Genomic DNA, 12,539 nt, shown 5'->3' with positions numbered 1-12,539 from the left:
TGAACATAAAATATATATAAATGAACATGTTATATATTTTTTTTAATTGTAAAAATGTTTAACCGTGAGTGCGCTCATTTGCGCGGGCGTGCCCGTAGCGCAGCTACAGTTAGCAGTCAGTGGGAAAGCATATAAGAACTAAATATGCAAAATAAGCCAGGAAGCAATAGCGTAGCGGTAGAGATGTTGGCTGAAGAGCAGGCATTCATGGTTCGAGCCCCCACAACACCAATTTTTTTTTTAAAAATAAGCAGGAAACAAGTCCCTGACAAATATGTACACATAAAACCCCAATATATGTAAAATGTAATGAAATAGCCTATTTATATTGAAGACATGTGAGGTAACAAAAGAAGAAAAAATGCCAGATGTGCTCATAGCTGAGCTACAGTTTAACAGAGTGAGTGCATGTGCCCGTAGATGAGCAGTGGTTTAACTGGCGCAAAATGAGTGCCCGTAGCTGAGCAGTGGTTTAACATGCTAAATCTATGTGCCCCTAACTGAGCTGAGCGTAATATATGTGCCGATAGCCAAATGAGGCTTAAAGCAGCGTACCCCATTTGCGCGGAGCTGCACACTGCGCAAACGAGCTAACCGACGGACAACGTTGAGCAAGCCATATCAAAACTGCCTTTACACAGACACACCCCTCAGCATGTCTAGACAGTCATGGAAAATAAAAAGCAGTGGCCAGGTTCGAACCCAGGATACTATACACCATAGTCAAGGTACAGAACCACTAAGCCATGACAGCAGTACCTGTAAATGCAATAATAGCTAATATATAGGAATGAATACAAACTAGAGCAAGACAATGCAGGTTTACTGAAGTTGATACAATTCTAAAATGGCCAATCACAGATATGTGCGGGAAAAACAGACTATATAAGCCCCATAGGAGGGAATACACAGCATAAATGATTGTAGAACTGACCTGCAGGCAGAATGACAGGAGTAGGAGAGGGTAGTCGCTTTCGAGCACAGAGGTGGGGTGTTGAGGAGTCCAGGTACATGGTCTGGCTCCTAGTCCATCATCATGAGGCCCAAATCATGCAGGGCCAGGTCCTCTGGGGAGCATACAGGGCTGAGGCGTGGGACTGGTTGGCTCATAATCTCACCAGTGCCACAGGGATTCCAAGGACTGGTGAACAGGTCCGTCACCACCATGCGGACCTGAAGAGACGCAAGCAGGACCAACTGAACCTTTGGATCCAGGAGGCCCGGCAAACACCCAACGCCCCACTACTGAGTAAGTAACATTTAATTATATATGTAAGAAATTAAACTAGCTGATATTATGGAGATGTGTATTCCAATATTACTTCATTTATATTACAGCTGCAGGTGTCCGTTCTGTGAACCGCAGAGCCTATGGCGATAGGCTGGTGCGGTTGCGCCACCAGGCAGGTCAGTAATCCACTACCAGTAACTGTAAAGAAATATAAATGTATGACAGTCAGCAAAAGAGTGCAGTGTCATCAGTAAGGAATAGAATCTGCAAGTAACAGTGTGAAAGTGTATGCAAGTATTGCTTGATTACAAAAGTGTGTTTCAGCCTGTAAGTTTAACCTAAACATGAAACTGTCCAACATATATTCTGAAATAAAAATGCCCTGCCTGTAAGAAAATAGTACACAACCTGCAGCAGGCTGAAAAGTATAGCTGCAGAAGATGATGAAATCACATGTGTGAAATATATCCCTGTGGAAATATTGAAACATGACAGAAGTGAGACTACTGGAAAGGATTGTAATAACTACTGGTAAAACATGTCAATAAAGCGTAGAAGTAGCATCCTGAATAGTAAAATGAAAGCAAGTGAGAGAGCGTGAGAAAGTGTCATGAATCCAGCAATACAGTAGTAATAACCCCTGAATAAAGTATACTGCAGTCAAGACAGAATGAAATGCATGTGAGATTCAAAACCAAACAGCAAAATCTGTTCAAAGTGTTGCTGCATCTGGAATGTGTATCCCAAAATCTGGATATGTTGCTCTCAGTCTGCAATATGCAGATAGGATGTTTGTCTGATATACCAAACATCCACACTTGTCTACAGCTATATAAAGCAAATGTAGCAGGATGATGTAGCTGAACAAAGCTAGATATGAATGTGTATGAAGAACCAGAAAATGTATATTGATGTTGCAGTAACAGTCCTATCACCAAGTTGAAATAGTTATCATATAGGAAACTGTAGTTAGAACAGTAGTGTGTATATAACTGTAGCTATTAGAAATGTACAGCATATGTATTGTTATTCGAAGGTGTTAATATTACTTTCTCCACCCCACCCTATAACCACATATAACCCATTCCACGTGAAAATGGTATGTGCAATCACAATTAACACCCCTGGATGTTTGTCCTGTTGGGTCATATATATTTGCATGTCTGTTGATGCATCTGCCCTGTTCATACATCCACACCTGATGGCCTGTTGCCATCAATTAACCCTGCATGTTGTTGGACTGTGTATTTCTGTTCAAATTATGCATATGTTATGCACGCTGTTCAATGGTGTGAATATCTGGGTGTTTGGTTAATGGGAATACTAATGCATGCTGTTACAACTAATTGTGAATGGTATTATATGTCACTAACCCAAACTGTCATGACATAATGCAAAACATAGTACGACAGGGAAGGCGGGTTCCAGCGGACCCACCTCTCCCACCTCAGCTGGCGAGTGCACCTGGCACTAGTGCCGAGTCCGGACCCTCCTCCGGTGGCCCTGTGCCACCTGCGGGTGGAAGCGCTGCAGGGGATGGGGCTCGCCCCCCTCTGCAAGTGTGGCCAGAGGAGAACCACCACTCACCCTCCGTGGCGTCCGGACTGTGGTGCGTAGGGAAATTCGGGACTCTGTTCTAGAGCCCCTACGCCAGCTCGAGGCATGGGTGGCGCAACTAACGGGCATGCCTGTTGCCCTGCCTTCACAGCCCCCAGCACAGCCCCATCCTGGGCAGTGAAGGAACAGTGGCAACTGCCTATGGGTGGGGATATCAGTTCCACTGTTGCCATCTGTGGGTTGCCATCTGTGGGCTCATGGGCTCTGGATATCCAAACCTCCGTCCCCGTCAATTGTGTAACTCCCCCACATGTGTCATACACCGCCCCTGTATGCGTCTTGTTTGTCTTGTCTGTTTACCTACCCAACCTACCTCCCCAGCTGTACCGACTTCCTTCACCTGACATACCATTCTCACCTGAAAAAAAAAAAGGGCACTCTGTACCCGCAAAAAAATTACGCCCCATACATAGCTGCCCATTCCGCACACATGTCTACTGGACATGGAACCTATCAATTACAATTGGCTGTACAACAAGTATTATTGTTGTCCTGACACCTCTCTCAGGGGTGGAAGGTTTCAAATGTCACACCAAATTACATACATATGCACAGCTGTTGCTGATGAAGAAATGGGCAGCTATGGGCCTTACCTACATCCCTCCTGCACATCCCAAGCTTGTTTCCCTACTGTCTTACCCTCTTTGTGACCCCTTTTCACCACTTTCCTGTCTCCCCATTTTCTTTTCCTTCAAACAAAATAGCGCGGGTGTGCGCAAGAGTAAGCATGTTTAAGCGGTTGTAAGCAGGCTTGCACAGAGCTAACCGCCAGTGCGAATGCGTGAGCTCCGCGCAAACCAGCGCTAACCCGGTTACAACTGCTTAAAAGTGCCTTAGTCACTTTGATTGACAGGTCCTGTACTCAGTTCAAAAGCAAAATAAAATCCCACTGTGAGTCCTGAACCCAGGACCTTGGAAACAGTAGTCTGCATGACTTACCACTAAGCCATGACTCTTATACAAGAACATTGTGCTAAAATAAATATATCATGTAATAGTAGGAATGAATGTAAAGGGAATATAGATGTGTAGTACACAAAGTATGCCATTTAGAATTACTATCAAAACTAGGGGATTTCCATAATAGTAGTGTGTGAACAGAAACAGCCATGCTAGTTGGAAGCTAGTAGGTAATAATGTCACTATAGCACCTTGCAAGCCACACACATACTCACAGCAGGATAAGCACTGCCCATACCCCACAACCTCTTACAGGAACACATCTGGACCAAGTAATAAAATATGTGGAGCAAAGGCCCAAAACCAGGGACACATTACAAATAATGTTACAACAAACGCAGACAGTTCAGAGAGTAACAGGGTCTGCACTTTGTGGGATGTTTGGAAGGGTATGCAGTCTGAAACTTGAATGTTTGTCACCATATTCTGACTTGAGCCCAGAATGACTTGCCAGAAAAAGGTGTGCATGAGATATTGACCAAAATATGAGGCAGAAATGTGGACAACCTGCAAATATCTGTACACATGACGGGTCTGACACCACCATATTTGAATAGTTAAGAGCCTAGACATAGCAACAGTGAATGACTTAGAGGGATGCCCCACAGACCCCATGTGAAATGTGCAAACAGTAGGCAGAAAGGTGTAACACATGCAATGGTAACTATGGAGTCCTGAAAGTATTCATCACTTGCATGGCAGAAAAAGTGTAGTAATACATATGCTTATGCTAACCCACAGTCACAACTGCAGCATACCAGACATTTTAATGGGTGTACCCCACTGATATGTACCATTCCATGAGGCACATAACAGATGAACCTGAAAGTCTCTGGGGCCTGCTCAACAGCATACTCAAATACCCTAATAGATGTCAAGGCCCACACCATGGCCAGACCACACTGCATGCTGTAACACCCTAGCAGATATAGCAAGCATTCTAAGGTGTGAATGTACATGGAAAATAGGAAAGCTACAGCAGCACACTACAGTCAAGACACCTAGCAGGCATACAAGTAGTGACTGTAAAGGGCAACTATTGAAGCCTTAGCAACAAAGTGCAAGCAAAAGTGAAAGGAAAGCACACACACGCACACGCATTAACAGTAGTAGTAGTTGTAGGTGTCAGTGTACATACACAGTTAGTACAGGAAACTGGAGAAATGAATGGAGGAATGTTAATCTACAACACACCTGGAAATATGAGAGAGATACCAACCTTTACACTCACAGAACATTGTCCACAGCATAACAGCATGGTCCCTGCCCTTAAAATCTGAAAGGGCTATGCCTATCTCACATACCTTTTTATAGCACTGTTCTGAAATCACAGTGAGAACTGCAATCAGACACAACTGGCTGCATGCAATTAGCAAATGCTGGCTAACAATTGGTGCAGAGGCCATCACATGGGCATATGCAGATACCTACAAAAGTATGCTGTACTCCCATTCCACACATGCATTACTTTCATTGCACCCTGAGAAGGACGTGAGAGACAGAGAGAGAGAGAGAGAGACAGAGAGAGAGAGAGAGACAGAGAGAGAGAGAGACAGAGACAGAGACAGAGAAAACTGCAATTAAGCAGACACAAACAAATTGTTCAGCAGCAGCTACCTGAAAGCTGACAACTGGGAAGTGGAGCAGCAGGACAGAGAACCAGACAGCAACACAAGCAGCTGTGACAAACACAGGTAATGTAAAGTAATACTATAAAGGTCTACATACTGTGAACCCTCCATATGTGTCATTGGTCTGTATCCATATGTATATGAAGATGTGTAAAGGGCAGGGGACATACAGCAGCTATCAGTGAAGGCTGTACATACATTTGTATGTGAGAGCATCTATGTGCACATATCAATGTCGGTTGATTGTAGGTTGTAGTGCCATGTACAAAGTAGGTTTCACAGTTATGTATGTTTAGCAGTATGTTAGTTTGTGTATACAGTATGGTAGACAAATATGTTGATATACCTGTCTAACATATGGATACGTATGTATGTCAACATATGTATGTGTATATATATATATATATATATGTATATATATATATATATATATATATATATATATATATATATATATAATACGCATATATGTATACATACATAGAGAGAGAGAGATGTAGGAATACATAGACAGATGTAGATAGAATATTGTACAAACATATCTATGTAATGCACACATACAGATATAGATATATGTAGATACATATACATAGACAGACTGATCTGACTATCTACAGGTATGACTGTATATGACGACCTGCAACACAGCCTGTCCCACCCCTCTGTCACTCACACCCCTCTGTGTCCCCCTCCACATCTATAGCAATATATGTACATCAATATAGATATGTGTATATGTATACGACATATATATATATATATATATATATATATATATATATATATATATATACATATAGATATATCTATATACATATATATATATATATATATATATATATATATATATATATATAGAGAGAGAGAGAGAGAGATGTATATAAATTCTGAGTGAGGCACATGTGTACAGATGTATTGCAACAGGTGCCTGGTGACAAAGGCATGGAGTGAACACCAGTGTCAAAACCGGAGTACCATACCACATTCCAGATCACCTACACCAGTAACCACCAGATATGTGATTGGCTGCCCACAACTGCATGTGTCAGGGGTGGACAGGGTCATAAATGTGTACAATAGTGGCCCCAATGATATTCACAGTGGCACACTATCCCTGGAATACCTGCACATGGTATGTGTCAGCGGACATGGTGTGTCAGCTATGGACATGTAGGTCAATGTACCCCTCCACACCACATAATGGATGCCATGGTATGGACCTCACATGACAGCTACAGATATGGAGAAGGACACAGTGACATGTACAACACTGTCACAATGCACTGAAACACATTACCAATGCACAGTGACTGACAACACCACAGAGTACACATATGCTACCCACATAGAGGTTACCACTCCTGGATTTACATATGTAAGTCACACCCATGACAGATGTCCAACAACCATAGTAACACCTCACACCATCCACAACCTAAATATCTGCTGTGTGTCATCCGTGCTACTGCAATAGAGTGCACATGTGGAGGTAAGAGTTCCTACCCACAGATAAGACATACCCTGCAATAAACCACACAGTGTTAAGAAGCAAGACTCCCCATGAGTACATGTCACACATACCCCTGCTGAATGTTAGTCAGATAGGTAATATGCCACATGAGTCACCCTGTGTAACTGTGTGACAGCAGCAGGTACCATCACACCACATGTGTCACAATGGTCAGGGTAGCAGAACAGTACGCTGCTGTAGTCCCAGGGGCAATAGCATATTGTATATTATTGTATTGTAATGTAATGTATTGTGTTGTATTGTATTGGTATGTTGAGGTGCCTCCTTCATGGAGTGGAACCACTGCTGCTGTGCGCCAGTGTACAGGTACATATCCTTTAGTCAGGCTAGTGTTACATAGCACTTCTATATGTGTGTTTAGCTCCTGTCAGAGTTTATGTAGCATGCAACTGGGGATACCATCAGGTCCCATTCATGTTGTGTATTCTGCTGTCCTGAGGGTGGCTCTCACCTGGACATCTGTGATGACAGGGAGGTTTCAGTCAGCTGGGATAACTATGTCTTATTTTGGAGGAGAGGGCAGGGTGACACCTGCACTGAACCTGTCTGCCACAATGTTGTCGATATCTGTGGTGTCAGTGAAATATTTGTTGTGTACTAACTATGGACATAGAGGATGGATCCTGACCAGGTTGCTAACATAACTGAAGAAGGCCTTCTGGTTATCTGTAGTGTCCCTCTTGATTTCCCTCTCAAAGTTGCCCATGGATTTTGTATGATGGAAAATAGATCCGTACTAGTGCTGCTCAGACATGCCCTCCCTTTATGGAATTATGCTCTGTCTTGCAGTAGCTTCCATCTTCTGTAATACAATCTGTCTATGGCTGGGGTCCACCAGTCAGGATGCTGTCCCTTTGTTGTGAGTGTCTTGGTCATATATGGGATTGCATGATCCATGCATTCTCGGAGATGTCTGTAGAAAGCAATTGTGTAGGGGTCAGCATTGTGGGTTGTATCTGCCACTGGCCCAGTGGGCTGAAAGGATACCATGTCACTGTTACAAAAGTGTAAAGTTTGTATCTGTAATGTTATGCACTATAGTCATTTGTGCTGGTGGTGGAGGTGGGATATGTATATCCAGGGCAATCAGTGTGTGGTCAGCTCACAGTAGTTGATGATGTAGGCCATACAGTACCTAGATACAAACCCCCAGAGTGAGGAGGTGCTCTTGACCTGAATCAGTGTTCTGACTGCTGGGGTTTGGTAGTATGTCGTATGGAGTGTGCCAGGTACTGTTGCACAGTTGCTGGCTGAGCACTGATACCTGGCCATCTACATGTGTATCCACCAATAGACAGACAGATGCTACATATGTGAGATATGTTGTATCATAACAGTCAAGTAGCATGTGTAGTATGTGTGCCAAATTCTGCTGACATATATTGCTGATACCAGGTTATTTTCTTTCTCAGGTACATGGCCCACCTGTGGAATCCCACCTACTCCACAGCTGTGGATGAGGAGATACACCAGAGCCTGGTGCGGGATTATGCAATACTCTTTTCCTGCACCAGCCAGAATCAGCAGGAGAGGGCTGCACTGTGGCAAGACCTTGTCCGTCGGGTAAATGACATAGGCACACATAATAGGACATATGAGTAGGTACGACATCACTGCAGTGATTTAATCAGACATGTCCATCAGCGTGTGTCAGATATCCACAGGCAACAGGTCGCCACAGGTGGTGGGGTGGCTACACATCCCCCACTCACCAGACTGGAGGGACTACTCATGAGTGTAGTGGCTCCAGTCCGCCAGCAACAACAACAGCAGCAGACATGCATTATGATGGAGGCTGGAGCCACACAGCAGCAAGACAGTGAACGTGCAGATAATATGCCATATGTATAGTTGACTGTTGTGTACACTGGTAGTTAATGCATGTGTGAGGTGTGTCCTTGGTTTGTAGCTGTCACCATAGTATTTAATGTGCAAGTGTGATATCCTCAATATTAGCAGCTGACCTGTGAAAGGCGACTGTTGTACTACTGACCTGTATCATACTCAGTAACAATGGCACAGTTGTGCCCACTGACATTAGTTTCTTCACGTCTGCAGGACCCTCTGGTATAACAGCAATGCAGCCTATCCATGCTGGTGAGTGTGTATTAACAATTCCTGTAATAGTGTTGATAGTAATAGTACTATTTGGCTCACTTAGTAGTGCTCTTTGTATGCATGTAGGTGTGTCTGTGTCTGTGTGATGATATCACGCATACTGAGTTATGTACAATTGTGTGAAACTGTGTGCATGTGTGCATGTGTGCACCTGTGCATGTGTGCATGTGTGCATGTGTGCACCTGTCCACATGTGCACGTGTGCACCTGTGCATGTGTGCACGTGTGCATGTGTGCACGTGCGCACGTGTGCACATGTGTGCATGTGTGCACCTGTGCACGTATGCACGTGTGCATGTCTGCGTGTGTGCACCTGTGCATGTGTGCATGTGTGCACCTGTGCATGTGTGCACGTGTGCACCTGTGCATTTGGGCACGTGTGCATGTGTGCATGTGTGCACCTGTGCATGTGTGCACCTGTGCATGTGTGCACCTGTGCACATGTGCATGTGTGCACCTGTGCATGTGTGCATGTGTGCATCACTGGTAATGTGTAATCATTGCAAACTGTGTTTCCTGTTTCCCTCCCACAGGTTCTGTTGCTGCTCTGGTGTCATGTAGCTGTCGACCCCATCAGTGTGCACAGTTATCCTGCCAATACACCCTTTGTCACCAATGTCCCTAGGTGATGGACAGCATACAGTGGGCATTGACCAGGGTCATGTGGTGTCTGTGGCACATGCCTCCCCACACAGCAGCCATGGGCATGGCCCAGAGATGGTACCACACAGACAGATGTCCAGGGGTTCTCGTGGGAGCATCCGTGGGCGTACTGCCCCTGTTAGACGTGCCCACAGAGGTCTTACAACCTCAGATAAGTTTCGGGCTGTCATGCAGGCACAGTCACGTATAGAACAGTACACCAGACAGGGTCTGAGGGAGCTGACAGCATGTCGCACAGCCATGACTGACAGTATGCGTGACATTGCGGCTGCCATCCGTGATTTCACCGATGTCATAGACAGACATTGTGGGGACATATTAGACCGGTTCCACAACTACATGTCCATGAGCCAGGGCGATGGTGGGTGGTTGAGGTGTCAACGTGGCCGTATGCCAGCAACAGCAGCAGCTGGCAGTCGTCGCGGACGACAGCAGGGCCGCGGCCGCCCCCGTAGTGCCAGCAGCAGCCCCAGCAATGCTGGGTCTGTGCTGTCATCAGACTGCCCCAGGAGACCACGTGCACGTGGCTCTGGCCAGGCCCGACAGGGATCTGTGTCCAGTCAACGAACACCTGCTTCTGATGACAGTACCCAGTCTGGGTTGGTACCAGATACGGTCCATAGCACCCCTGCAAGGCACAAGTACCGTGTCCGTGGCCAGAGACACGGATCTGTATGACCTGGCATGTACAGTCTGTGGCTGTCCACAAACACCAGTATATGGCAGCCATGAGGTGGAACTGTGTGCATCCATACACACATGTGAATTGACAACACCTAGGGCTACCGCATACATGCACACACTGCATCAACATTGCCCCACCTTCTACTGCTGTCCCTCACCAACACACATACACATACATGTCAGTTGGTGGTATCGTGGCTGACTCAGGCATACCAAGTTCACACCCTGTGCATATGATGAAACTGTGCCACCTCCTGCAATCTGTAACAACTGTGCAGGTACAGGTTAACATGTTGCTGATGCACAGGGTAACCACATAGATGTGTAGTAATAGTATCATGTTGTTAACAGTACTGTGTGCTGAATTAATTGTGGGTATATCACAGCATGCCTGATGCAGTAAGTGTGTGATTGTCATGTCCTGTTGTCTACACCCATGGTAAGTACCATAGTGTATCATCTGCACATGTTGGCATACTGGTGGTAATGATGTCAACAGAAGGCTACATACATAGGTAGCACACGGATAAGGTAATGAATGTAGTAATACACAATGATGGACAAGTAAATTGCAAGTGGCATGTTGCCCACACTGGACTCTGCAATGCAGATGTTTGAGGATATTGATATGTGTGCAGTACTACATGACTGGTACAGGACACACAGGAGCACCCTAGCACTGCATGCTCACATCTCATACCATGCTAGACAGCCCCAACACACATAACTAACTGTCACAGGAGGGAGAGTCCCCATATATGTCAGGGATACTGTGGTGGCAGGCCAGGTAGCATACATCCTACTAAGTATGGAACCACTGAGTGAAGGCTCAGTGTCTGTTATTTGACGTGTATTACTGCAGGTATGAGCACATGGGTTTCCATCCAGTTATTGTACATCCTGACAGTACATGGTCTGTACACTTGTGTGCACTGAGACTGGACCCTAGCCATCTGACCCATGTATTTCCATGTACATGTGCATAGTGCCTGCATATTTGCAGTTTTACCTACTGGAACTGGTACCGCTTGTTTGTTGTACAATGGACTACATGCAGCCCTGTTTACTGTAGCTTTGTTTGCATGCATGTTTGCTTGCAATTACCCTGGAATACTGATCACACCTGCAATGCATAGTTATAGAGCTTCTGTGGACTCCTAGTGCCATCTGCATAGCTTACTATATGTATGTCCATGTCCCACTTGACAGGATGTCACTGTTTGTCCTGTTCACATGTACATTGCCTGTGACACAGTGCATATGACTTACCTGGCATATGTCCACGTGAGCAGTCATATATGCTACTGCTAACTAATCACAGGCACTACACCTTCACATATTCATCTTCTGTTGAACTACCTGCTTCGCTAGGGACGGCCTGCACCTGTCACCCCTGGGCTTTCAGATATTGGCAAAGGCTCTTGCTACCCCCATAGTCCAAATAAAAGAGCAAATGACCAATAAACCAAAATCCAAAGTCCAAAGCACAGCAAATGATGAAAAAACAAACAGCAATAGCGTACTGATCCTTTAATATCCGCTTTCGTCACAAGACTTCCTCAGAATGCAAAAAAACATCACTACCAGCAACCATTAATTAACCAGATATTGGCAAAGGCTCTTGCTACCCCCATAGTGCCTATGTTAGGCAAGGCTCAAATGACAAACCCACCTTCATAGGTATCACAAGGGATAAGAAACTAAGAGTAATGCTACCCAACGCCAGAAGTCTAAACCTCCAGATGCATGCACCCAAAACACTCGTTGGCATGGAGAACATCGATATCTGTGCAGTAACAGATGCCTGGTTCAGGGCTACTGAGAGCACACCAGCACTACCAGGTTTAACCTGGTTGATTTCTTTGAAACAGTCACCAAGGCCATTGACGAGGGGATGGTGGTTCACACAGCCTGCCTGGACCTTGCAAAAGCCTTCACAACAATACCCCACTTGGGCATTCTAGAGAAGCTCACCAGCTTAAATATAAGCCCCTATGTCACTAGATGGATTGCACAGCCATGCCAGACTCCAAACCAGTTACGAGTTGTGTCCCACAAGGCTCAGTCCTGGGACCTCTCTTGTTTGGTATATATTTATTGGAGG

The sequence above is a fragment of the Protopterus annectens genome, chromosome 9.part0 (genome assembly GCF_019279795.1).
Source record: "Protopterus annectens isolate FY-2018-M chromosome 9.part0, PAN1.0, whole genome shotgun sequence".
NCBI classification, from domain to species: domain Eukaryota; kingdom Metazoa; phylum Chordata; order Ceratodontiformes; family Protopteridae; genus Protopterus; species Protopterus annectens.
This window is presented reverse-complemented; position numbering follows the sequence as displayed.